Source organism: Octopus bimaculoides, chromosome 1 (assembly GCF_046866305.1).
Source record: "Octopus bimaculoides isolate indiv1 chromosome 1, ASM4686630v1, whole genome shotgun sequence".
Taxonomy (NCBI): domain Eukaryota; kingdom Metazoa; phylum Mollusca; class Cephalopoda; order Octopoda; family Octopodidae; genus Octopus; species Octopus bimaculoides.
Window position 1 is genome coordinate 164,478,728 of NC_142928.1, and position 24,522 is coordinate 164,503,249.

Below are 24,522 nucleotides of genomic sequence, written 5' to 3' on the forward strand. Positions count from 1 at the left end.
GGAAGCACAAGGCCTCAAATTTTGGGGGAAAGGATTAAGTCGATTATATTAATGCTAGTACGTAACTGGTACTAATTTTATCAACCTGAAGAGGATGAAAGGCAAAGTTGACCTCAGCAGAATTTGAACTCAAAACCTAATGGCAAATGAAATATTGCAAACATTTCGCCCTGCGTGCTAACACTTCTGCCAGCTCACCACCTTAATATAATATAATAATATAATACAATAGAATAAATGCGAATGTCAGTGTGTCACACTTTTTCAACTTTACTTGTAGAGGCCATGGCCCAACATATCATTCCATTTTGGAATCAGGCTGACTCTGTGAGTAAATTAAATGCAATCCTGAACTTTTGGATTCCCAAGTTTTCATTACTGTGATTGTTTCCGGCAATTTTTTTACATGACATTTTGCAACCAATTTTTTTGTACGATAACAATTTTTATAATCTAAAGGCTAACTCCGTAAGTAAATTAAAAATATTCCAGGCCAAACCCGGGCCTGGAATCCTGAAATTTTGGATTCCTATGTATTCATTACTGCGATTGTTTTTGGCAAATTTTTTACATAATTTTTTGCAACGAAAATGATCATCATTGGGATGTGACTCTGGAGGAAGCAATTGCATGGTTCTCCGTGCCAGTGGTATGTAAAAAGCACCATCCAAATGTGGTTGATGCCAGCCCCCATCCCCCAGACTGACTCCTGTGCCAGTGGCATGTAAAAAACACCATCCAAACATGATCAATGCCAGTGCCGCTTGACTGGCTCCCGTGCTGGTGGCATGTAAAAAGCACCAACTATACTCTCAGAGTGGTTGGCATTAGGAAGGGCATCCAGCTGTATAAACCTTGCCAGATCAGATTGGAGTTAAGTGCAGCCTACTGGCTTGCCAGTCACTAGTCAAACCGTCCAACCCATGATTGCATGGAAAACGGTCATTAAACGATGATGATGATGAAGCCAGAGATCTATTTGCAAATCTTCCCATTCGGGGTCAGTTGCTTAAAAGCTATATAAAAAGCTTTTAAACTAGTAATATATAAAATCTACACAGCACTTCAGCAATCTACACATACATCCAGACTTACACATGCACACACACACACACACACACACACCACACACTGCACACACACACACATACACATATGTATATACATATATATATATATACATATATGTATATATACATACACACACACACACACATATATATATTTATATATATAATATATGTACATATATATATATATATATATATATATATATATATATATATATATATATATATATACATATATATATTATGATTGACCGTTGACTGAACACTATTCAATTTTTTTTCTCCGTGTTTTTCTCCTTGTCTCCGTATTCTTTCTGTTGAAGAGCGTAGCTCGAAACGTCAAAGACTTTCCGTATTCCCGAGCGTCATACTAATATATACTTTTGTTATTTACACCACCTGTCCTCGTCTGTTGTTATTTTTTGTATATTCTCCTATATATATATACATATATATATATATGTATATATATATGTGTGTGTATATATATATATATATATATATATATATATATATATATATATATATATTTCGTATGTGTATTTCGTGTGCAAGATTCTTGATGTGGATACGTGTGTTGAAAGAAATACAATTAAACCTTGGGAGAGGCATTATGCCGGTAATAAACACACGCACTGGTTCAGTCCTTTATTAATTTATATAGTTTTTTGTTAAATTATTTCATTGCACTCTTGCAATCTCTTCAGTAACTTGTCTCTCCACTTCCATTTATTTTGAATATATGATCTGGCGTTGTTTTGGTGTTGTTTCGAAACTGTTTGGTATGAGCATGTGAGTGTGTGCAAGCTCGTATGTGTGCACGCTCATATGTGTGCACGCACTTATGTGTTCGTGCTTATATGTAAGTATGTGCGTCCATATGTGTGTTTGTAACAATTTTGTTTATATCAGATCAGATAGAGACATATCCCCCCTGTGCGGTCCATGGGAGGGGCAAAAACATATTCAAGACTTCATGCATCGCATGCAATTTTCGGGATACAGCCAGAAAGAGAGAATCCGGGTATACAGAGGAGCTAACAAGAAATTTGAGGAGATTGTTGTCAAAGATACAAATGGAACACAACCTAGATACCGTAACAAACAGTGGAATAGACTACAAAGGATTAGTAACAAAACAAACAAAAAGACCACGTGGTACAATACCGACAAGTTCCAGGGAGTAATGTTTGTGGACGCCACGCCACACGGAGAACTGGCCCGCAGATTTCGAAAAATCCTCAAAAGTACCAAGTTGAGGATAAATGTTATAGAAAAACCAGGGAGATCAATTAGATTAATAATATGTAAAACATATCCCTTCAGAAGAACAAGGTGTGTTGAGGAGAGTTGCATTGTGTGCAAAAATAGTCCTGGTGCCAACTGCAAAGCCAGAAATGTAGTCTACAAAATAAGCTGTATGGATGGTGAGTGTAAAAACAGAAACACCACATACATAGGTGAGACGGCAAGAAGTTTGGCTGAGCGTGTAAACGAACATTGGAGGGACTATAATAATCAAAAACAAACCTCGGTGCTCTACCAGCATGCCAAAGAACAACATAGTGGTGTACTGGACAGAATTAACATAGAAATCCTGTCTAGACACCCCGGTGACGCATCTTTGCGACAAATACAGGAGTCGGTCCTCATAACTGAAACGCAACCAATTTTAAACACCAAATACACGTAGATGAGGGCGTTACAATTGCCCGTGGTTGCATGTATTGTTCACACATATGATGCGGAATATGAACGTAAATAAATTAATTAAAAAGTCTCTATCTGATCTGATATAAACGAAATTGTTACAAACACACATATGGACGCACATACTTACATATAAGCACGAACACATAAGTGCGTGCACACATATGAGCGTGCACACATACGAGCTTGCACACACTCACATGCTCATACCAAACAGTTTCGAAACAACGCCAAAACAACGCCAGATCATATATTCAAAATAAATGGAAGTGGAGAGACAAGTTACTGAAGAGATTGCAAGAGTGCAATGAAATAATTTAACAAAAAACTATATAAATTAATAAAGGACTGAACCAGTGCGTGTGTTTATTACCGGCATAATGCCTCTCCCAAGGTTTAATTGTATATATATATATATATATATATATATATATATATATATATATATATATTCTTTTATTCTTTTACTTGTTTCAGTCATTTGACTTCAGCCATGCATATACATATATAATTCAGTCAACTATAATTTTTAGTTTTCATGTTGTAATTTAGTGTTAACAGAATGTGTAACTGTTGTTGAGCCAAACACCTATATGCAATTAGATTACCTACCTGTAAGCTAAGCAGATTTCTTTTATGTAGCACTTAGCTATGATTTCTCTGTAGAACTGTGAGACAGTTACATGCAGCCTAACAACAGGTAATGAACCACTGTGTGTAGCTGTTCTGATACTCGAGCTATTTTATTGAGAAGTTCATATTATGTTTCCATAATTCCTTCTCCACATCAAGACTAAATATATTTTAAATATATAAATATATTTTAGCATACTGAATATTTCAACAAACAATTCTAAGCAAAGAATTTTTCACTCAAAGAATTATACAAACAAAGAAACCTGCAGGAATAGCATTCTACAATTATAGAATGCTAAAAATAAAGAATTCTTCAAGCAAAGTATTCAATAAACACAAACTTCTACAATTCAATAATTCTTCAAATATAGAATTCTGTGGACAAAGAATCATAGGTACAGACATGGATGTGTGGTAAGAAGCTTGCTTTCCAACCACGTTTCTTGGTTCAATCCCACAACATGGCACACTGTACAAGTATCTTCCACAATAACCCCAGGCCAACTAAAACTTTGTGCATGGATCTCATTGACAGAAACTGAAAGAAGGCAGCGAGCTGGCAGAAACGTTAGCACGGCGGGCGAAACGTTTAGTGGTATTTCGTCCGCCGTTACGTTCTGAGTTCAAATTCCGCCGAGGTCGACTTTGCCTTTCATCCTTTCAGGGTCGATAAATTAAGTACCAGTTACGCACTGGGGTCGATGTAATCGATTTAATCCCTTTGTCTGTCCTTGTTTGTCTCCTCTATGTTTAGATCCTTGTGGGCAATAAAGAAATAAGAAACTGAAAGACGCCCATAGAACACACATATATATATATATATATATATATATATATATATATATATATATATATCTTCTTTTACTTGTTTCAGTCACTAGACTGCAGCTATGTATATAAATGTGTGTGTGTGTGTGTGTGTGTGTGTGCGCGTGTTTGTATCCTTGTCTTGACAGAGCACTGTTGTTGTAAAATGGTTATCTCTATCATACAAGCAGAATCATTCATTTCCAGTACACTATGAGAACATGCTTGATTATGGGGAAATATTACCTTGCTTGGAAACAGGTGGGATTTGGTGACAGGAAGTCTGAGGATTTGATGCTGTACTGATGGATTTTGGGTATCAATGAAGGTTTTGTGAGATACTGTTATGAGATACTGATAATGTTAGGGTAAGTAATGAGAATGCAACCACTAGGCATATATGTTATTGTTGTAGGTGTCCTCTAGCATTATATCAAACAGGCCCTTGGTCAAAGACATTCAATTTCAACGTTTTGTATATCAGAGACTACATTTTTCAGAGAGTCGTTTCTTTAATAAGACAATAGAGTGTGAATTGAGAGAATTTGGCTATTATTCTTTATACGATGAATGATCATGTTGAAACTCACGCATGGACTTATTTATTCACAGTTAGTATAACAAGGAATGACAATGGTTTAAATATTGCATTTTAATGACTCTCATAATTCTTTTCTTGAATGAACAGAAATTTGAAGTTCTTATTCATCTTTTGCTTCTAATCCTCCATAAAACCTTAATTTTACACAATATTTATTTTTCTTTGTTTAGGAGAGAGGAGGTTCTGTCTCTACTTGAACCGATAATTCTGTGTATTTTCATTTACGTTATCAGATTCCATATTTTTTATATATAACTATAAACAAGATTTATTGATAAATTTCTCACAATTTCTCGCATTTTCTTTTTTTTAATAAAATCATGAAACATCTATAGAAAATTTTCAGTTATTGAATTTATGAAGTTTTACACAATCAGGAAATTGCTAGAAATTACAAATTAATATATTGATTTAAAGCAATAAAAAGTCTTCTTAAAAATTACTAGAAAATCTGAACAAAGATTTACAAATCTTGAGCTATTTAAATATTTTATAACAAGAATTTTTTTTTTTAAAAAAAAAAGGAAATCAATAGATATTTTTAACAATTTTATTCAGAATACTAATTCTTAAACCTAATCATCATCTCAGAACATTTATCTTTCTCAAATAATTCTATAAATAGAGTTTGTGTCGTTTGAATAGTTTTTATAAATAAGCTTTTCAACATCAAAAATTTAATCTACAAAAGATCTGAGAAATCTTTTGGCTTTATAATTATTTCAAAGTACTTAACTTAAAACAATATGGCTTTAATTTATAAATTTAAATGTTCGTTTAATCCCCCAAAGCCTTTATTTTTAAGATAAAACATCTCATATTCTTTATAAGTAGATAAAGTCATACTTACCATTTATAAGTAGATAAGTCATATTTATCATTGACACTCTTTAAAAGTAATTTGGCTGTTAAACAGTTATAATTCTATACAGGCATACAATTCTAATACTCTAGTACATTATCAGTGAAAACACCACGTATAATGGAATAGATATTTAATTTCCCTGTACATGAGATTTGTGATGCAATTTGAACTTCAGGTTGCAGTTATTTAACTTATATTTTACCACTGATATCCATAAAATACCATGGAATCACAATTTCTGTCTCCTTCATCTAAAAATGTCAGACTTCAGGCCTGCTGAAGAGTGAGCAGTGGGAAATGAATCCTTTGTACCTTCCTAGAAAACAACTTCCGAATGGACCAATAAGAACTTTAAGTGGTCACTCAGTCTGCTTGAAATAGCAGACAAATTTCCCTCAAATCCTGCCCTTCCACAGCAAAAAATGAAATGTAACATTCAATGATGTAGTTTTAAAAATAATATGTCTGAAAAAAAAAGATACATGGTCACAACTGGAATGGCCTGTCATGGATTTCCTGGGTTTAAACAATAACGATGATATCAAATCAATGATACCTCTTTAAAAATATATGGTGCAAATAGTAGAGAGATGAGCAGAATATTTTACATTATTGCATTCAGACAATTGCTTGGGTAAAGAGAGAAGACATTTTTTTAAAATGAGAAAAAAGAAAAACTGTTTATACACAAGTAGAATTATCTTAACTGGAAGGAGAAAATTCATTAAATCAATTAGCGGGAATATATCACATGCAATTCCAAACACTAATCTTTGGCAAGGAGACATTGTTAATGAGTTCTAAGGTGGGACAAAGACCCTGAAGTTTAGCTTTGATTATACTAACCCCAGTATTTGACTGATGCTTATGTTATTAAATTTCAGAAACATGAAGGACAAAGATAATATTGATGAGATCTGAACTCAAAACACCAAGACAAATTCAACTACAGTGAGATATTTTATCCAACAATCAAGTTCAGTGTTATATGTTTCTCTCTTTAAATTGTACTCTCATCATTTTTATTTTTCACTTCATAACAAGTAAAAAAATTAAATATGTGAAATATCCTGAAACTATTTATTTATGTACCCTCTCCTTTGAGGTATGGAATTTTTTGGATAATGTTAATTACTGGTAATTAATAATTTTTGCCAACAGCAATAATCCAGGGCTTGTGACAGCTCTTTAGTCTTGCTGATAGCAAGGCAACATCTACAGTGCTGGTGCCAAGAAAAAATGCACCTAGTATATTCTGTAAAGTGGTTGATGTTAGAAAGAGTAATTATAAATAATTAGGATGGTGGTGGCAGCAGCAGTGGTGGCATTGGCAGTGGTGGTGGTGTGAGAACTAATTATCTGATCATAAGAACAGTCTTTCCAACCCACATTTGGCTAGCATGGCTAGGTAGGTTGGTAGCTGAGATCTCATCCAATTGTAGATTGAAAAATAACTGGATGATATGGAATTGTTAATAGTAATTTGTAAAGGAAACACAAAGGCACCAATTTTTAGTGAAGGATATGGGTTGATTGCAACAGGACCAATTTTTGAGTGCTACTTACTTTATCAGACCCTGTAAGGTTGCAAGGTAAAATAAAAAAAACCTACAGGTCTTAACTCAAAATGTAAATATATACATATAGACAGGCACAAGCATGGGTGTGTGCTAAGAAGTTTGCTTCTCAACCACATGGTTCCAGGTTCAGTCCCAATGAGTGACACCTTGAGTAAGTATCTTCTGTTATAGCCTTGGGCCACCCAAAGCCTTGTAAGTGGTTTTGGTTGACAGAAATTGAAAAAAGCCCATCGTGTATATATATACATATATATATATATATATATATATATATATATATATATATATATATATATATACATATACACATATATATCTGTGTCTGTGCATGCAGGCACATGTGTGTGTGTGTATGTGTGTATCGTTGTGTCTGTGTTTGTACCACACCACTGTTTGACAACCAGCATTTGTGTCTTTATGTCCCTGTAACTTAGCAGTTTGGCAAAAGAAACCAATGGAATAAGTACCAAGCTTAAAAAATGAGGACTGGGGCCGATTCATTCAACTAAAATTCTTCAAGGTGATGCCGTAGCATGGCCACAGCCTAATGACTGAGCAAAGCAAGTAAAAGACAAAAGACAAAATACTGCAAGACACTTTGTCCACATGTTTTGACCATCAGTGCCACATGTTTTGAAGTTCAAATTGTGCAATGGTTCATTCTGTTTTGCATTTCTTAAGAATTGATAAAATTAAGTATCTGTAATATTGGAATTAAGTTCATTAATTATATCACATCACACTTAGAACATGTGACTTGTGCTGGGACAAATGGAATCTATACAAAAATTGGAGTTCTTTTGTGTTCAAACCAACACAATAGTATTTATATGGTCAAACTGTTTTTATCAAAAAGAATATTCAACAGAAATTGCTTCAATAGGTTTCTTTTTTGCTACCATTTTTCTTCATTAATGTGAAATCAACATTGTTGAAAATCAATAATGTTGAATTCTTTGCAATATCATGAAATCATTACCAACTGGCTATTTACAATGTTATTAAGAAATGAATGAAACAGGCTTAGAAAGTAAAAAAAAATGTTCCTGCAGAAGATGACACAACAATCAGAAATCTGTTATGAGAGCAGTTGTCAAGCTGGAGATGACCAAGCAGCAAACACTGGCACACCCCAACTTATAACATTTTGAGTTACATATTTTTTTTCAACTTTACATCATCGCTATGTGATGTGTATGGACAAGGACAGCTGTGTAAAGAAGTGCCGATCTCTAACTGTGGAGGGAACCTGTGCTAGAGGTAGACCCAGGGAGACATAGAATGAGGTAGTGAAGCATGATCTTCAAATGTTGGGCCTCACAGAGACAATGGCTAGTGACTGATACCTTTGGCAATATCCCATGCTTGAGAAGATCCATCAAGTTAAGTGAAATTGTAGTCGTGACCAATGTTGGTGTCACATAACTGACACCCAGGCCAGTGGCACATAAAAAGCATCTTTCAAGCATTGGACCTCACAGAAGCAATATGGTTAATGCCAGTGGCACGTAAAAGCACCTTTTGAGCATTGGGCTTCATGGAGGCAATGATAAATGACCGAGGCCTTTGGCAATATGCCATGCTTAAGAAGAAGACCCATCAGGCCAAGTGAAATCAGATAATTAGCTCTCATAGTGGTGTCACACAATTGGCACCCAAACCAGTGGCATGTAAAAAGCACCCACTACACTCTTGGAATGGTTGGTGTTAGGAAGGGCATCCAGCCATAGAAACCATGCCAAATCAGACCAGACAAGTTTTCTCAGAATAACAGAAATGAATTACACTGTTTGTATGACTTTGACACTCATTATAACTGTAATATGATGTCAAGACATGGAGGCACAAGCATTCACACACACACACACACACACACACATGTATATGTTTTCTGCAATAAATTGAGAAGCAGTGACAAGTGACAATTCTGTAAATAATAATATTTTACAAACTTAAAGCTTATAAGTGATCACCGTGTATTGACTAAAGAAAACAGTCTACTACTGGGGCATATAAGCCCTCAACGGAAAACCCACTTTTTTCCATCGAGGGCTTATATGCCCAATACTAGACTATTTTCTATAGGCAATACTCGGTAATCACTTATAGGCTTTAAGCTTATAAAAAGATTATTATTAATATTTACAGAATAGATAGATAGATAGACAGACAGACAGACAGACAGACAGACAGACAGATAGATACATACATACATACATACATACATACACACACAGACACACATACACATGCACATATACAATGGGCTTTTTTCCGTTCGTGTCTACTAAATCTACCCACAAGGCTTTGGTCAACCTGTGGCTAACGTAAAAGACACTTACCTAAGTTACCACACCCTGGGACTGAACCAGAAAACTTGTGGTTGGAAAGCAAACTTCTTAACCAGACAGCTACACCTCTGCAACAATGTTGATATCTCACTTGTCACAATTTGCATGAAACAGTGTGATATTTACATTCTTCATTGACATTTTGACCTCTCTCTCTGCACTTTGGGAAACATCTGGAATAAAAAAAAAAAGAAGTCCTTTACTTAAAAAAAAAAAAACAGATGAAAGTTGGCAACAAACAGAACACCCAACTGTAAAGTCTTACTTGAAAATCAATTCCTGTCTAAGCCATGTTTATATCATGGAAAAATGGATGTTAAACAAATATGATACAGCATCAATTTTACAACTAATTTGACATGCTAGCAATAAGAGAAATGGTTTTAACTGGATCAATTCTTCCGGTTGTTGTTGTTGTGAAACTCAAGGTTAGTAGTAATCAAGCGGATATATATGACATGTATATGGTCAGCCAAGCAACCAAGTATTTTCCACTGATCAATAGCTCTATATATGCTATATATCTGTCTAGTTAAGAGCCATACTGTATATTTAAACAGGCAGATGATATGTGGCAGTTGATACTAAGTGGTACTTTCTTATGAAGAAGCCTCTATGAGGTAATGATTGTCTAGAAATAGCAGCAAATCTGTCTCAAATTTTACCCTACTGTCTTCAGAATGTGCATTACAACAGTTGTTGTTACTGCTATTGTTGATGGTGGTGATTTTTGTTGCTATTGTGGCTGTTATTGTTGTTTTTGATGGTAGTTTTGTTCAATTACAGGCCAACTCTGCTTGAGTAGACCTTTGATGATAGTTTTGTTTAACCACAGGCCAACTCTGCTTGAGCAGCCTTCTAATCAAAGGTATTCCAACCACAACCATCATGTCATTTTTGAATTACGATTAGGACTAAATTATTCGAAATATCCTTTCCTTCTATAAGATAATAGGGTTCTGATTTAAGGTTTAAGGGACATTTGGCTGCTATTTCTAGCAGATCAAACAAGTGTGGAGCAATTGTACAGCTGGAACCCCATTCAATTACTTAAACATGGAGTGTAGAGACTGGAATTGTTTTATCATCATCATCATCATCATCATCATCATCATCATCGTTTAACGTCCGCTTTCCGTGCTAGCATGGGTTGGACGATTTGACTCAGGACTGGCGGACCAGGTGGCTATACCAGGCTCCAATCTGATTTGGCAGAGTTTCTACAGCTGGATGCCCTTCCTAACGCCAACCACTCCGAGATTGTAGTGGGTGTTTTTACATGCCACCAGCACGAAGGCCAGTCAGGTGGTACTGGCAACGGCCACGCTCAAAATGGTGTATTTTACACGCCACTTGTACAGGAGCCAGTCCAGCGGTACTGGCAACGATCTCGCTCGAATGTCTTTTCACGTGCCACTGGTACAAGTGCCAGGAAGGCGACGTTGGTAACGATCACGCTCAGATGGTGCTATTTACGTGCCACCGGCACGGAAGTCAGACAGCTGGTGCTCTGGCAACGATCACGCTCGGACGGTGCTCTTAGTGCTCCACTGGTACAGGTGCCATCACGATTTCAGTTTCGCTTGCCCCAACAGGTCTTCGCAAGCCGAGTTTAGTTTATCAGACAGTAAAAATTGGATCAATAAAATTAAATGGTTTGCTAACAAGTAAAACTCATTGGTTGTTATTTTAACCCTTTACCTGTCCAGTATATCACATGTTATATACGGGACATATTCTCTGGTATCCATGCATGATATATTCTTTTATTCATTTTTTTTATTCTTTTACTTGTTTCAGTCATTTGACTGTGGTCATGCTGGAGCACTGCCTTAAAGGGTTTTAGTCAAAGGAATCGACTTATTCTTTGTAAGCCTAGTACTTATTCTATTGGTCTCTTTTGCTGAACTGCTAAGTCACAGGGACGTAAACACACCAGCATCAGTTGTCAAGCGATAGCGGGGCAGCAAACACAGATACACACACACAAATATATACATACATATTAATTTTTACAATCCAGCCGTCCTTTCACACAGAATTTCGTCTATCTTTAAACCATGAACCTAAAGTGACTTATATATAAGGAAACTATTATTGTGTATGTATGTCAGAAAATGTATATAAGTTGAAACAATTTATTGAACTTTTATGGTTTTTTTTAATAATTGTTTATGTTATATAATATTATGTTATATTATATTCATAGTATATCATGTAATATAATACAAGTAAATTATTGGATTGTCAATAGTATCTCTATCTGATTTATCTTTATATATATATATATATATATATATATATATATATATGTGTGTGTGTATGTGTATGTATGTGTGTGTATATATATATATATAGATAGATAGATAGATAGATAGATAGATAGATGTATATTTATTAATTCATAAAAGAATATAAGGATAAAAATGACGTTAATGATTTTTATCAAGTAGTCAGCATGCTATAAAAATTTATTGGAAATTAATACATTACATTACTAATAATGTACATAAGTATATAATTATATCGAGGGAGATAGGGTGAAACCGACCTGTCACCAGTATGCTTGAAGTGCCGATGTATATTTATACGATGGACTTCTTTCAGCTTCCATCAGACAAATCTACTCATAAAGCTTTGGTCAGCCCAAGGCTATAGTAGAAGACACTTACTCAAGGTGGAACACATTAGGACTGAACCAGGAACCATGTTTTTGGGAAGGAACCTTCTTACTACACAGCCATGCCTACAACTATATCATACATATTCCCAATTGTTTTTCAGCCTTTAGCATAACTTGGGACGTATCAGAGGAAAGCTTTTACTCAGAACTAGTGCTGCATTAACCATTAAGCAAAATAAGCACATGCTTAGGGTACCAGTGGAAGAGGAAGGCACTACAGAATTGGTAAATGGTTTACAGCCCAAAAGAAATCACTTTAAACTTGCTAAAATATTCAAAGTGGTTTATATGATCGGAAATATAATTTCAAAGTGTTCATGGAGTCATAGTGAAGTTCCAATCAAAGACTTGACAATTAAAAAAAGTAGGAGAAAACTTGTCAAATATAAATAAAGTTGAAGTATACAGAAATATACATTTTCCATCTTGCTGTTAGTTCTGTTTCCTTTTTCAAAATAAAGTTTTATTTACAGTTTATTATTGTTTATATTTCAAATTACATATATATGGGAACACCAAATTCTTTTAAGAGTTGAGGGCCTTTATGGGTCTTCATCCAACCCTGCTCAGAATGTGCGAAAGTCTGAAGACAAGCACGGACGTTTAAGACAAACTAATGAAAATGCTTTGGACAGACAAAATGCTATATATATTTCTATTTTATATCACAATTTTTGAATAACAATATCATTTGTTACAAGTTTTCAATGGATCAATCACTGCTTTACTAATTGCAAGAGTGACTAGGTAATGTCTGTAATTTAAAAAACAAAAAAAAAAGGTAAAGTTACTGTCTTGAGTCATACTGACTCATAAGGGCCAATTTCCTGGTTTCCCTGGTGTGTATATTCCCCACCTGGATAGGATGCTGGTCCATCACAGGATTTCACAATTTTGCCAGCTGAGTGGACTGGAACAACATGAAATGAAGTGTTTTGCTCAAGAACGCAATGCATCGCCCAGTCTAGGTATCAAAACCACAATCTTATGATCATGAATCCAACACCCTAACCACTAAGACATGTGCCTCCATGGGGTCAGTGGTTAAAGTGATGCATTCATGATTGTAAGATTGTGATTTTGATTCCTAGAGCAGGAAATGTGTTCTTTAGCAACATGCACACACACACACACACACACACACACACACACACACACACACACACACACACACACACACGTTCGCTCATTCATACTGGTGCAGGCATTGTTGCAAGATTGAGAAGTTTGCTTTCCAACGACATGGTTTTGCATTTGGCCCCACTGTATGGCACCTTGAACAAGTGTCTTCTATTATAGCCCCAGGCCAACCAAAGCTTTGTGAGTGAATTTGGTCAACAGATACTGAAAGAAGCCCATTGTGTGTGTGTGTGTGTGTGTGTGTGTGTGTGTGTGTGTGTGTGCATGTACGTATGTATGCTTTATAAAGCAAACTACAAGGTTCATACCTAAATAGAATTTACACACACACACACACGCACACACACACATGCACACACACACAAGGAAGTGCCTTTCATCCTTTTGAGGTTGATTAAATAAGTACCAGCTACTCATTGAAGTTGATGTAATTGACTTAATCCCTTCTCCCAAATTTGAGGCCTTGTGCTTCCAGTAGAAAGGCACAAAGCCTGAAATTTTGGGCAAGTGGGGTAGTTGATTACATCAACCCCAGTGCTCAACTGGTGCTTTATTTTATTGACCATGAAGAGGTGAAAGACAAAGGTGGTCCCTGCAGGATTTGAACTCAGAACAAAAACAATTGAAAGAAATGTTGTGAAGTATTTTGTCTGACATGCTAACAATTTTTCCAGCTCATCCCCTCAAAATCACTTATGCCATCTCTCAAGTTTGGGATCTTATACCTATGAAAGGAATCAATAACTTGAACATAGGCCAACCATTTTGGCAGAGAGAAAGAGAGTAGAGTCAATAGAATTATCCCTGTCCATCAATACTTGATTGGTGCTTAATTAATTGATCAAAAGAATGAAAATCAAAGTCAGTCTAGCAGCATTTGAACTCTGAATGCGAAGTAGTATAACCAAACCGCCCAAATTGTTTGGTTGTCTCTCTTTTGATTCTGCCAGGGAAAGATAGCCAGTGTAGACTAACATTCTATCCAGCATGTGATTTGTTTCTCATCCACCTACCATCAAAAACCAGAGCTAAACTGAGACTTTGAAAATCTCCCTTAGAGTTTAAGAGACATCTACATTTCTCATTTTACTAATATCATTAGAATTTGCTTTAGAATCATTCTACAGACATTCTGTTATTATTTAAGCACATATTTTCTACAAAATAGAAGTTAACTAAGGCAGAAGAGCTGATACAGTCAGATCACATTAAATCATGTTGTACTTGATACACTATATCTGAGAAAAAGACTTAATAGTTGGAGTTGGAAATGATCCTGGGTTTGTTTGACCTGACTTAACAATAACAGGTACAATCAAGTTTAGCTAGATCTGAACTCAGAACAGTGAAGTACTGCATCAGTAAGCATTCAGTCAAGTATACGATTCTTTTGGTTACTTCCATTGGATTTCTAGAAAATAGATAGTCACAGAGATAAAATGAATAACAGCTATGGTTGCAATGTATCGATTAAATCTTGGAGATACATTGCACTAATGAATGATTTTTGATGATGAATAAATACTTTATTTTTGATAATCATATTAACTCAGTCACTATAGATCTCGGAAATCACATTAAGAATTAGCTAAAATGATAATAAACCCCACCAATGAATTGGATTTTCAATGCATGAATAAAGAAACAAAAAGAGACATTGAATAAGTTTATTGATATATTACCAAGCATGACATTTGTTAAATGCCTAAATGTCTGAGATGAGATATTGTTAATAAACTAACTTTTCATATTCCAACACTTCATTCCTTAATTTTGATAAACATTTCTTCAAAATAATGATAGCCCAAAGGAAGTCACCAATGAGTGGCTGCTAATGAACAGAAACTGAACATCTATTCTGACTCTGTTAACCCTTTAGCATTTAAACCGGTCTTATCCAGCCCAAAAATTCTACTTGTTTTACATGCAAACTAACTAGATCAAGCCTCTCACACCAACCCTTTAATGTCATTCTAAAAACAAATAACGACATCATTGAAATCTCAAAGTTATGCGATAATGCACGATTAATTCAAAACAATGTAAATAAATAAGGATTACATTTGACAGAGTAATCTGAATGCAAAAGAGTTAATGCTATGTGCAGCCTAGTTGCTTTTGATAAGATAGTAACCAGTTCCATATATTTTGTATATAGCAGGGATCCTCAACCAATCAGCCACATACTAGTACTGAGCCATGGACATGTACTGGGTAGTGGATCATTTGATACCAGGCTCCACAGAAAGAATGAATTTTAAAATTTTATTACTATTTTATTGACTATCACAGTCTGCATGATGTTTCTGCATTATATGTACATAACCAAAAAAAGGATCAAAGGTCCTTTCTGAGCCAAAGGCACTTTCTTTGATTCTGTGGCATATGTATTTCTCTGTCCTTGGATAGGACACCAATCCATTGCAGGATTACACATTCTTTGCCAGATGAGTGAACTGGATCAATGTGAAATGAAGTGTTTTACTCAAGAACACAATACATTGCCCAGTCCAGGAACTGAAACCACAATCATATGAGCATGAGGGCAACACCCTAACCACTAACCCTTGCACCTCCACATTTATATATTATATATATATATTTTTTCTCTTTTACTCTTTTACTTGTTTCAGTCAATTGACTGTGGCCATGCTGGAGCACTGCTTTTAGTCAAGCAAATCAACCCCAGGACTTATTCTTTGTAAGCCTAGTACTTATTCTATCGGTCTCTTTTGCTGAACTGCTAAGTTAAGGGGACGTAAACACACCAGCATTGGTTGTCAAGCAATGTTGGGGGGTACAAACACAAACACACACAAACACACACACACACACACACACACACACACATACATATATAGATATATATATATGTACATACATATGTACGACAGGCTTCTTTCAGTTTTCGTCTACCAAATCCACTCACAAGGTTTTGGTCAGCCCGAGGCTATAGTAGAAGACACTTGCCCAAGGTTCCACGCAGTGGGAATGAACCCAGAACCATGTGGTTGGTAAGCAAGCTACTTACCATTCAGCCACTCCTGCGCCTTAAATTATATATTATGCACTTTATTGTGCTTTGTTATGCATGTGATCTGGTTTGCAGAAAAGTTGTCTTGTACGAAACCAATCCCTGATGCAAAAAAGGCTGGGGACTGTAGGCATATGTAGATGTGCCGGTCTTCTGAAGGATGACAACATTAATACCCTTAGTTTAGAAATAAAGATTTCTAGTTCAAATCCAGTTCAGTAGTGTATACATCAAGGAATACAACACCTGATGATAATCAGAGATCATTATAATCGAAACATAATATGGATATGAAATATTGGAAAATTAATGTTTCATCTCTAACGATGAGGTTAATTGACTGAAAAATTATGGTCTCATTATGTCATTTGTTGATGTTAGCTTTGTTGTTGTCTTTTTTTTAATTTTTCTTGCTTTATTATATTCATTGTTGGATGAATTTTGTGAATTTGAATATTTATATAATGCTAAAGAAATTGATTTTACAGCTGGATGCTTTTGTGACTGTTTATTCCTTTACAGAGAAAATAAGAGGCAAATCTGTTATCAGTTAGACAAATTAAGATTAATGGAGGATGCCCCTACAAAACATCACAGCTTCCTTCTTCTCATGATGCATAAATTATCATATTTAATGAATTTAATTTAGTAGTTCAAATCAACACAGAGCATCACTAGTTTTCTCAGACTCTACTTTGTATTGTTTTCTTTTTGTTTCTTTTACTTGTTCCATCCTTTGGACAACTGTGGCCATGCTGGAGCACTGCCTTGAAGGATCAAACAAATTGACCCCAGTACTCATATTTTTAAGGCTGGTACTTATTCTATAGGCCTCCTTTGCCAAACCACTATGTTATGGGTACGTAAACAAACCAACACCGGTTGTCAAGTGATGAAGGAGGACAAAGACAAACATAGAGATATTATTATCATCATTTAACATCCATTTTCCATGCTGGTATGGGTTGGACAGTTTGACTGAAAACTGGTAAGCTGGAGAGCTGCACAATATTTCATTCTGATTTGGTATGGTTTTTACAGCAGGATGACCTTTCCAATGCCAACATCTCCAAGTGTGTAGTGGGTGCTTTTTACATACCATTGGCACAAGTGCCAATTATGTAACACCAGCATCAGCCACAGCAGCAATCTTGCTTGACTTGATAGGTCTTCTCAAGCAGAGTATATTCTTTTCTACTCTAGGCACAAAGCCCGAAATTTTGGGGGAGAGAGCCAACTGATTAAATCGACCCCAGTATGCAACTGGTACTTAATTTATCAACCCCAAAAGGATGAAAGGCAAAGTCAACCATGACAGAATTTGAACTCAAAACGTAAAGACAGACAAAATACCACTAAGCATTTCGCCCGGCGTGTCAAGCACAGTATATTGCCAAAGATCTTGGTCACTTGTCACTGCCTCCATGAAACCCAGTTTGAAGGATGCTTTTTACATTTCACCAGCACAGGTGCCAGATAGGCAACACTGGCATCAGCCATGACTCATGGCATCAGCCAAATACACACACACACACACACACACACACACACACACACACACACACACACACACACACACACATATGTATGTATATTTATATGCAACAGGCTTTTTTCAGTTTTTGTCAACCAAATCCACTCACAAGTCTCTGGTCAGCATAACGCTATAGTAGAAGACACTAGCTCAAGGTGCTATACAGTGGGACTGAACCCAGAACCATGTGGTTGGGAAGCAAACTTCTTACCACACAGTCATGCTTTTTGCCTGTGAACACAAAACAATAATTATAGAAACATTTGAAGTGATGGCCAGTAACCATATCTGCAAAATGTATATTTTCCTTAGCAATTACAAAGGAATTAATATAACAATAAGCAATAGCAAATTCTTTTATAACATTGCCTTTTAAACATTTTAAACTGGAGGAAGTTGATTCACACTCTGTGACTGTGTAGATTTTTATTTCATTCTCTTTATAGAATCAATGTATTTCCTTGTTATGCAGCGAATGTTTATGCGGCTATAGCTACGGCTATGTGCATGGGGTTGGGGTGTGGGGTGCAGTGTAGTAGTATAAGGCAGATTACATCAATAGTCATGGTTTATCAGTGTCTACTTAGAATACTTAGGACAGACAGAAGGAGAAGAAACTTGATATATGCCTGTAAGGTAATATAGCAGGAAAGTGAACTTCAAAAGCAACTACCTCTTGGAACTCTGCAAATTTGGAACAAAGGCTATTTATACAACTTATTTAAGAGGTAATTCAACAATCTAAAGAGACAGCAAACGTTCTTACAAACTGAAATCATTTTCTAAAAGAGGTTGTCAGTCAAAGACACACAAGTAATTCAAGAATAGGTTTGATGAATACTTTTAGAACAAGAAATTGAAAGCATTTTTCTAATGTAGAAGAAAAGGTGTATTTCAGAAAAGTTGGCTTCTGCAGATTTTTGCCTGTCAGTTATGAAGACTCTTAAGTAAAATAAAGAAAACCGAATGTATTTTCTAGTAATTCATGAAATATCTATTAGAATCTCACAGCTGATATTTTGGATGACATTTAGAAATGTGATGAAAATGTGATGATAAACAATGAAGGAAATCATATATAGTGTTTCTCTGTAGTGCCATACTGACAAGTTGATAACTTGTTGATGAAGCAAATGATTGTAAGTTATTAGTCTCTGTTTAAAACTAAATGTAGTTCCTAATGCAAGAGGATATCGTTGTCAGTGATATTTGTTCATTACTTAAATGATTACAAATGAACGAAGAAGCAAAAAATAATTGAAAGCAATACAGTCATACAGACAAGAATAGTTTGTTATTTCTTACGATGGCACAGATACACATGTTGCAGGAGATGAAATTTGATTGAATGAATCAATCCCAGTAATAGTCGAGTATGTGGAGACATGTGGCTTATTGATTAGGATGATACGTTCATGATCATAAGATTGTGGTTTTGATTCCCAGACTGGGCAATGCATTGTGTTCTTGAGCAAAACACTGCATTTCATGTCGGTCCAGTCCACTCATCTGGCAAAAATGAATAATCCTGCAACAGATTGGTGTCACATCCAGGAGATGGATATATATGCCACAGAATCCAGAAAACCAGCCTTATGAGCCTATGGCTTAGGAAGAACCTTTCATCCCTTTTTATTGAATAGCCTGTATGTATTTTTATTGAAGAAAAGCTAAAATGGACCCTTAGACAAAGCCAAATATTATTAGGTTAAAATCTAGAATCTGAGGAAACTGGTAAGTTCCTGTATTGCCAACAATAATAATTACAGCAAATTGAAGGAGTTTCTAACATATCAGTAGGTTCTCAGTTACCATGAAGAATGGGAAATGGTGACATTTTAGGCTATAACCTTTGATGGAAGGTCATAGCTTAAAACAAACTCTTTTCTATGTCTCATAGTAACCATACTTACAGATATTAAAAAAAAACTCCTCTGGATTTATTAATTGTTATTAGATATTTAATTTAGTCCAGCTTTCAACGTTTTTTTTTTATTACCTATAACTTGGAATTCCTTTGGCCAAAAATACAGATACATTTTCAATAAAATTCATTTCTGATGAGGGAAATAGGGAGAAATATCAAATATTGAAGCAAGTAATGTTGTTAACGTCAAGGCTATGGGAAAATATTACCTTGCTTGGGAACAAGGTTAGGGTTGGCAACAATAAGAACATCCAACCATAGAAAATCTGCCTCAACAAATTCCATCTGATGCATGCAAGCATGGATATTGGACATTAAATGAAGATGATAATCATGATGGTGATGGTGGTGGTGTGATGATGATGATGATGACGATGATGAAGATGATGATGATGATGATGATGATGATGATGATGATGATGATGTTGATGATGATGATGACGCTGATGATGACGATGATGATGGTCATGACAACAGTGATGATGATGATGAAGATGATGACAATGATGATGAAGATGGTAATGATGATGATGACGATGATGATGATTGCAAAGCAGCCAAAATGGATATCCCAAAGCATTTCATCTGACTCTTCGGTACCTCTGCCACTCCACTTAACTAGAATGATACTTTATAGAACCTCTCTACCACCAAAGGATGATATACAAAAATTAACCTTTTGTCGGATTTCAACTCAGAATACAAGGAACTAGAACAAATACTTCAAGGTATTCTATCTGGTGCTCTAATGACTCTGTCAATCTATTGCCCTGCAATTAATGCAGCATAATCATGGTAATTATTTCTATCATCCCAGGAGGAGGAAAAGCAAAGTCAATGATACTAAGGTTTGAACTCAGAACAAAGACATTTGAAACCAAATACTGAAAGATATTTGGCATTCTACGATTCATTCTCTTGAGATAATAGTTATGTTGTTGTCATTTAAATTCATGCTGGCCATTATCAAACAGATATATATTCAAAAAGACATTGTATCCATGACTTTGATCTTTGCTATCTCTGTTAAATAGGTGGTATTAACGTGTCTGATACACAGCAGGTCAATATTTGCAGGAAAAATGTGTTCAGAGAAGGAACCATGGATCTGATCTAAATTCTTGCAGCAGAATGGACTTAAATAATGGTACTGAAGGTTGAGTTAATAGCATTAAAGAGAACAGTGTGTTAGACATAACACTTGCTGATGAAAAATATATATTTTGTTTTGTCAAAGATTACTTGAATTTTGTAATCCTTTCTTAGATGAATAGTTTGTTGCTTCACCAACATTGATAAAATGCCTGTTTTTAAATGTAGAATGCTCAGAGTTTGTTTTCTCTCAGAGCTGTTATAGTGTACCATGCCCAGGATGCTTGACACTCAATACTTAAAGCTACTTCAATATAAATAGGTACTGCATGGTAGTACCTACTTAAAATAACTTGCCTCTTTTGTGTTATCAAGTGAGCTTCTTTAAAATTGCTGTATCTGGTGAAAATAATAGCCAAATATTCCTCATATTCTACCCTATTTTTTCTTCAATTATTTTTGTGATGAACTCTAAACCAATATCAATCTCCTTGCATCTATCTTTACAGTCTTTAAATCCAGAAATGTCTTTCTATTTGTCATATAGTTATTATACACATAGAAACAAACAACCACAGACACAAGAAAATATGAAGAAATTAGCTTTATTAGTCTGAAGTAATAAATTTGTCGATTTCTTGCTCCAATAACCTGACTATACTTCATTCATTTCTTTGACTTCACCTCCATCACCATGAAGTTCGTTAATGAAACACTTAGACGACTTATTTTTATCCCCAAACACAATTTGATAACAACCCATGCAAAGAAAATATTTATAAGTCTTCTTATGGAGATATACATATATCATTTCCATCATACACAAGTTATCATCATCAGAAACAGCAATATAATGATTATTGTCATCACAATCAATGTCATTATCATGAAATTATCATCAGTTGTTATTGGGTTATGACACCATTTATTTTCTTTCCTATTAGAATAGTTATGATGGGTCAATGGTGTAGCATTTCCTTTGTGTCTTAAATCTTTATCTTCTCATCAGTGAGTTTTAACCTCTAAAAGTCCTTTATAATAATTTATCTCAATTATATTTCATGTTTTTAGCTATCCACGTTATTGACGACACCTGAACACTTCTTTCACCTTCATTTTACCCACCATTTCCCAACAATACTTCTTAAGTTTCTAAGATTTGATCAAAATATCTCCTTCCAGGTCTCGATTTACCCATTCCTCAATGCCATCTATTATTTCTAATCTTCCACATTTGAAACACATTATCCAATACGACAGTGACCAATAACCTGACTATCTCCAATCTCCTCATGCCTGAACCTACCTCAACACATGACAGATACTAAGAGGCCTAATCCTCCAAATTATAATCTATCCCATCCATAGACTGCAATTTTAGAGAGTAGCTCTAAATGAGGCAGTTTTTGTTTTGCTAAAAATAGCAGCACAGTGTTGTCATTTTTAAGATTTGTCTGTGGAATACTACAAATAGAAAATGTTCATCTCAATCAGATAAAAATAAAAAATTAAGATCTGTCATTTGAATTCAATAAATAAGAAATGTTTCTCCATCAGATAGATAGAGAAATAGTGAGTAAGGTGAGAGATCCTCATTGCTCTCAGTGACACAGAGTCTAGCATCAACTAAGATGACTTTGTGATTTTTATCATCATGAAAGTTCAAGAAGGTTCTTCTGGGATTTATAAGCAAAAACTTGTTGAAACTAGCCCATGTATTCCCATGTTTATTTGTCCTTTGTCCATTTCTCTTAATTATTCCAAGTTTCATCTTAGTTTTCATTACTAGATTCACAGCACATGCAGCAACTAATTTTTGCCCATCCAAAGATGTCCTTCCCTCTCACTGTAACAATTCTGTATTTTTCTCCCCCTTATTCCTTCATCCCCTCTTTGTCTTTCACTCCTGTTCTTACTCTCATTTAATACTTCTCTCTTCTTCTCCTTATTATTTTCTCCTTTCATACTTTACATGCCCTCTCTCCTATATGTATATATATGCTTGTGTGTGTTTATATATACATATATTTCCTGTACCACTGTATCAATTGTACCTGTTCATAGTTTTCTGTCTCACTTGTATGGTGTTGTCCTTCATTTTTAGTCCTTCTTTGTCCATAACTTCAGTGATATTCCTCAATATCACTTGTACAACCAGAGAAGTGGTACCATGACATTTAAAGTCTGTGAACTTTTAATGTGTCAAAACTATACTGAGTAGGGTCTCCATGGCTAAGGAGGGGATTTCCATATTTATTTGCCCTTTGTTTTTTACTGTTCCTTGTTTCCATGATTCATACACACACACAAATATACATACGTGTGTGTGTGTGTGTATATATATATATATATATATATATATATATATATATATATATATATATATATATATATACACACATATTTATATATATAGGTTAGTTGAGTTAGAGATCAAAATAACCATCTAAGGGATAGAAGCATCCATTACACTACCGGTATATTACCTATGCTTAACCATGGGCATACATATGCAAACATATTACGCTCATAAATTATAAGTAAAGACTAGGATAAACATGGGTTTATCAATAATCAAAATTTAAAGAAAACAGAAAATGGATAAATATTGATAAACAACAATTGACTTACATCAATTATTATTTGTTAATTCAATGCAAATAGACAGCATCCCATCTAACAGCTGTACTTCACCATTTTCTATTTTCTCTCTCTCTCTTCTATATATGTATATATATACGCATACTCATTATGTATATATGCATAGTATATACTAAATGGTAAGTCCTGCTGCTGTCATCTCAACCCACTACATTGCTTGCTTTTTGATGTATCCTAGTGAGTTGCTGACCCTTGACCCTGTATAAATTTCTATTGCATAATATAATTTATGCATACACACATGCATATACACAGATAATGTGTTGGAGCAGCTGTAATTTATTGAAATGAATATATTGAATATTCTTTTCTACTCTATTCGCTGGCCATTGCCCCATCTGATGATCATTTATTCCACAGTCTTTGAAATTATTTAGATGGAAAAGTATGAATTCTGTAGACGATATCAGAACAGTACTGGAGGAGTATTTTTCATCATGAAAAAATGAATATTGGAAGAGGGTCTTTGCAAGTCTACCAGATAGATGGAAAAGCATTGTAGAAAATGAAAGAGAGTATATTTTAGATTAAAAAAAAAATTTATTTATCTTAATTTTGTAAAAATTAAACAAATATAAAAATCCACATTACTTATGGGATGACCCAATATATACACACATATATATATATAGCTGTGCGTGAGAAGACCCGGCAAGCCAAGTAAGATCGTTGCCAGTGCCCCTGGACTGGTTCTTGTGCGGGTGGCACATGAGATGCACCATTTTGAGCGTGGCCGTTGCCAGTACCGCCTGACTGGCTCCCGTAGGATTTTCGAGCGAGATCGTTGCCAGTGCCCCTGGACTGGCTTGTGCGGGTGGCACATAAAAGACA

At 35.1% G+C, this 24,522-nt stretch overlaps 1 long non-coding RNA gene across 1 annotated transcript in view; it reads right to left on the bottom strand.

Annotated features, from left to right (window-relative positions):
- Window positions 1-24,522, bottom strand: part of LOC149137843 (uncharacterized) — a 109,358-nt gene that overhangs the window by 27,829 nt on the left and 57,007 nt on the right. Inside the window, exon 2 of the long non-coding RNA XR_016244186.1 lies at window positions 9,612-9,793. This is a non-coding gene — a long non-coding RNA (uncharacterized LOC149137843). The remainder of the gene's footprint in view (window positions 1-9,611; window positions 9,794-24,522) is intronic.